Source organism: Rousettus aegyptiacus, unplaced genomic scaffold (genome assembly GCF_014176215.1).
Source record: "Rousettus aegyptiacus isolate mRouAeg1 unplaced genomic scaffold, mRouAeg1.p scaffold_m13_p_9, whole genome shotgun sequence".
Taxonomy (NCBI): Eukaryota; Metazoa; Chordata; class Mammalia; order Chiroptera; family Pteropodidae; genus Rousettus; species Rousettus aegyptiacus.
In genome coordinates, this window is record NW_023416312.1 from 49,582,244 (window position 1) to 49,587,272 (window position 5,029).

Below are 5,029 nucleotides of genomic sequence, written 5' to 3' on the forward strand. Positions count from 1 at the left end.
AAAGTCAAAACTATAGAGACAAAGTAGATCAATGATTGCCTTGTGTAGGTGGCCAACCAATGGTTGCTGCTGTCAATTGAACACTAACAAGAATCCTCAATTTGAGTTGTGGTGAAGAAGGAAACTTTATCCAGTGCAAACAGCTCAATTATGACACAGCACAGCTGTAAGAAAAGCTCAACGATGTTATGGCTCAATTGTAAAACAGCACGTCTGTGGAACAACATAGCTGTGAGGAGGCCCTGGGGCCAGGCAGTTCTGGGGCCTGATGCCTCTCTAGCTAGACAGCTCTCCTCCCCTATTTCCTGTGCTGATGCAGCTAGATGTCTTTGGTGATTCATCTTCAGTTTCTCAGCTCTAACGTGGGAAACACAGTCTTCAGTCTTGGGTGGAAAGGGAATGTGTGCTCTTCAAGCCAGAGGGGAGCTAACTTATATAGACAAAAGTCCCCACCCCTGGTTCCTGATTAGTCTGTCCTCATGCAACCAAGAACTCCAAATCCTCACAGTGTGATTGGTCCCAAAAGCGCTGCAGTGATTTGTCAGAAAGGATCCACTCTGTTTGGTCAGTGAAGATGTCAGTGGGATATAGCTGCACAGCTCCAATTGGATGGGGAAAGTCTCAGTCCTATTAGTTGAAATAATATTCCAGGAACTTCTTTATAAGGGCTGGCTCAGGTGGCAAGAACACAGTGCAGGCAGGCAGTTCAGCACAGGAGGTAGGCAGCTTAGTGCAGACTTATGCCTGAAGTGTGGTTTGTGTTTAATTTGTTAAATATTTTTACTGTTTTTTTAAATTTGTCATTGTAAATTTTTCTGTTTTCTATGTAATTATTTTTAATATAGAAATAAAATTTTAGATATATAAATTTCTATTTTTTTGCACCAAGTTAATTTACCAACGTGTTTTATTAATTTTTTCTTGAGTGCCCTATGTACATAACTATATCGTCAGTCAATATGAGTTTATTTTTCTTCTATTCCAAATTTATGTTAGTTTTATTTTTATTGCACTCACTTAAACTTCCATGACAGTCTTGAATGCTAATGAAGATACTGACGATCTCTGTCTAGATCCTGGTATTAATTCAGTAGTTCAACATCCATACTTTAGTATAATATTTCTTGATAACTTGATTTTATTAAATACTTTTCAAAATCTATTTATATGATTAAACATTTTTTCTTTGATTTTTTTTGTTATGTGATGATTTCATACAATTAAAATTTCTTGAAATTTATTTATTTCTGCAATAAACCCTACTTAGTCATAGTATATATATATATTTTTAGGCCTGGATTTTATTTACTAATATTATTTAAAATTTTATATTTGTTTGAAGAGGTGAGATAATTCTATAATTTTTATTTCTTCCATTCAAAAGTTTAGTGAAACAATTAGGGTTATTTCAAAAGATCAAATGGGGAGTATTTTTTAAATTATCTTTTATATGATTATAGAAAACTTAAATATCCAGAAATAACCTAAAGGTCAAAGTATTTTATAGCCAGGGAATTATAGAAAGTTGAAAATTATGTGCCCAAAATATTTAAAAATTTGAATAATTTTTCACCAATGATATTTTGGTAAAATCAAGATTGAAAATATAAGTTAAAAGTTACCAAATGTGTAGATTTAAAAATACAAAAACATAAAAGCACATAAAATACATATTTGTAAACTTTTAAGCAGATCTTTATAGACACTAATATAATGTGAACATATGCTACTCATTTATTAATGTCTCATTTTAAACAAAAAAATCAGATAAATCTATTGCATAATTATTTCATAAAGAATTATGCATGCGTTTAATAAGTTCAGAATTGATGGCATGTGTTCACTGTTACATATTTTAGATATTTTACATTTTTAAAGTTAATACACAAAAAAACTACATAATTCTTATAAACCAATGCTTAGCTATAGGACAAAGGGCAGCAAAACAAAGTGTGGAGAGCAGATTTTAAACTGACAAGGTCTTTGCGATCTGCGAGGTCAACCAAGGGTTACCTCGCCTCTGCAAACTCCTTCTGAGAACAAGATAGTACAAATGTAGCCACAGGCAGATAAATAAGCTGAAGGGCATGAGAAAATGTGGCCTCAGAGAAGTAGAAGAAACAGTGTTGCTATGCTTTAAAGAAAATGCTTATGCCTGCATCAGTTGCAGCAGTTGTATATTCTTGTATAAAAGCAGCTTGCAAAAATAAAACTGAGCCATTGCTCCACCATCAGTGAACAGTGGAACTCCTGATCCTAGGTTTTTTTCTTTCTTTTCTTAATCTCCCACCATTCCCAATCAGGTACATTCTCCAGAGCCACGCTGGATGTGGCAGGATTTACTGCTTGCTGGACATGGCATAAAGGGTATTTAATAATTTATTAAGATGTCCAACAAATATTTATTGAGAGACAAACAGGTTTTAATTACTAATCTAGATGTTGAGGACACACCCATAAACAGAATAGAAACACAAACAGATACCCACACCCTCAAATACTACTATTTGAAGATTTACATTAAAGTGGAAAAGACAGATGAGGATCACAGTAATTAAGTAAAATATGTCTGTCAAAGTGTTAATGAGAATAATAAAGCAAGGAATGAGAATATAAGTGTGTGTGAGTGCGCGTGTTAACTTTCTTGTCTCACCTCCTACTATTACACCTATTACTTATCCCAGCCCCATCGTACTACCCTTCTTACAGTGCTTAAAACATCAATCTCAGGCCTCCAACGAGGATTAGCATTTGCTATTCTCTTCATCCAGATATCCTTATGGATCTCTCTGCCATCTCTTGTAAGTCTCCACTCAAACGCCAGCTTTCAAAAAGGATTGGACTGGTCCCCTTGTTCAAGTTGATACCATCCTTTCTTGCCATTGCCTATCCATCTTCCTCACTTCAATTTTTCCATAACACTTACGTATCTAATATATTGTATATTTTATTTGTGGTTAAAACTGCCTAAAACTGTGTTGCAAATGGTAAGTAGTCATTTTTTGAGTGAGTGAATGAATATCTTATTTAATCCTCAAAATAATTTATTAAAACAGATATTGTCATTTCTACAATAGAGATGAGGAAACTGAGATACATAAGTTAATTTGCCCAAGATCACACTATAAAAGTAAGGAAGTCAGAAATAAAACCAAAGCAGTCTGTTTCAAGAGTTTACACACTTAACCAAATCACTTTAACAAAATCTAACCTATATGAGCTTTTCCTCACTAAATTTTTGGTTGGTATAATATTTTATATATTACTAAATAGTGTTTTTTTAAAAAAAACACAATGAATTTAGTTGATTATCTCTGTGCATTTGCAAAACACTTAGGACTCACACGGAAAAAAAAAATAAACCTCTCCTGTGGAAAAAAATTACACTAAAAAAAAAAAGGCCTGAGAGGAATCATGTCTTAGCCCCAGGGAGTTATAGCAACTCTGATTGGTCCAAGGAATTTAAAAGATATTGAGAGAATATAACAGGAGGAAAAATAATGAGAAATGACTAAGATAGAGGGCCTCAAAATGGGCCATGATGGGGAACTGGAGACCACATAGTGGTTCTGGGTGGAGGGAGGAGCCCCCGCTGGTAGCTGTAGAGCTGGGGTTATAAACAGCCAGTGTATCCATGAAGGGGCATCAGTGGAAGTGGTCCATGCATACCTTGTGGAGGCATATACCTGAGTGACCCATGGAGATCCAAATGGGAGCCCTTTGAGGGGCATGCTCATTGGAGGAGGTCCATGGTGAGAAATTCCAGTAGTCAGGGTGGTGGATGCCCCCCGTTCTGGAGGACCAACATGGGGTGTCCTAAGGTATGAGGGCCATGTGGGCCAGCTGCATTTGAGACATCCCTGGATGGGGCATCCCACCTGGTGCAAATGGGTGAGGATGTGAGTGTCTTGTGTCCAGGATGTGAGTGTCTTGTCTCCTGGGGTTCCAGCTGTTGGGAAGCCAGGCTCTCCAGCCCTACAAGGAATAGGTGGCAAGGGCGTCACTGAATATATCACAGGTGAAAGGGCTGAAGGAGGTGGTACTAAGGGTGGGAATGAGTCAGGAGAAGGTATACCTGGTGGAGGAAGCCCAGACCCCAATGATGATATCACAAGATTGGGGACAGAGGGTGTAAGGGGTGTGTCTGCCAACAATCAATGAGAGCAGTCAGCCTGAGAGAGTGGTTTCTGGGATGCCAGAAGTCCTTTCTCTGCTGAGCCATGATTTCACTCTTGGAGTCCTTCATGAAGCACAGGGCACAATGATAGGGCAGTTACAGTGGTACTGCCCATTCATGGCCTCGATTGCTGCATCCAAAACATCAAACAAAGCATAACTTTTGGAGTTCCCTGTGTCAGGATCCCGCATAATCTTGGGGGTGTTTGTAAGATGACCCCAAAGGCACCGAAAGTATCATAAAGCAGCTTCTCATCAATCTCTGGGACCAGGTTCTCAATGAAAATGTTGGCCCCACATCCAGGTTTTGTTGTGAGTTGATGCCTTATTCACTGGGATTGGCTTCCCAAAGAGTTTGATCATGTTCGTAATTTTAAAGGCATAGTTGGCATTTCCTCACTCAAGAATTCCATAAAACCACAGCCTTGCTGCTGACCAGTGACTCCATCCTTTGGCTTGTGGGTATTGACTACTGGCTCTAACTGGAGAAAAAGTTCCCACAGCAGTAGTTCTCTAACATTCTCATTCAGGCTCCTCATGTATACAGTGGCATTCTGGCCTTGCTGGGAGATCTGCCTGGTTGCCATGGTGAAAGAGCTCCCGCAGTTTCCAGGCAGTGATCCTGCCCTCTGACCTCAGTTACTACTCTTAAATAGTATTTGACAGCTATGAAAAATGACTTCTAATTTAACTCAGTTCCATTATTTCATAGACAAAGTGATTAAGATGCATTTCTAGCAGGTCGTGACAAAGATATTTGAGCTTCTCAGGCTAACATTTTGATGTTTCTCAAATGTGTATTTTAATGTAAATGTTTAATATATATTGAGAAAAAGGGTAACGAATGCATTGC

The 5,029-nt window shown here is 37.9% G+C and overlaps 1 pseudogene; it reads right to left on the bottom strand.

The window, feature by feature from the left end:
* Positions 1–3,526: 3,526 nt before the first annotated feature.
* LOC107497190 lies at positions 3,527–4,763 on the bottom strand (annotated as a pseudogene).
* Between the last annotated feature and the right edge of the window lie 266 nt (positions 4,764–5,029).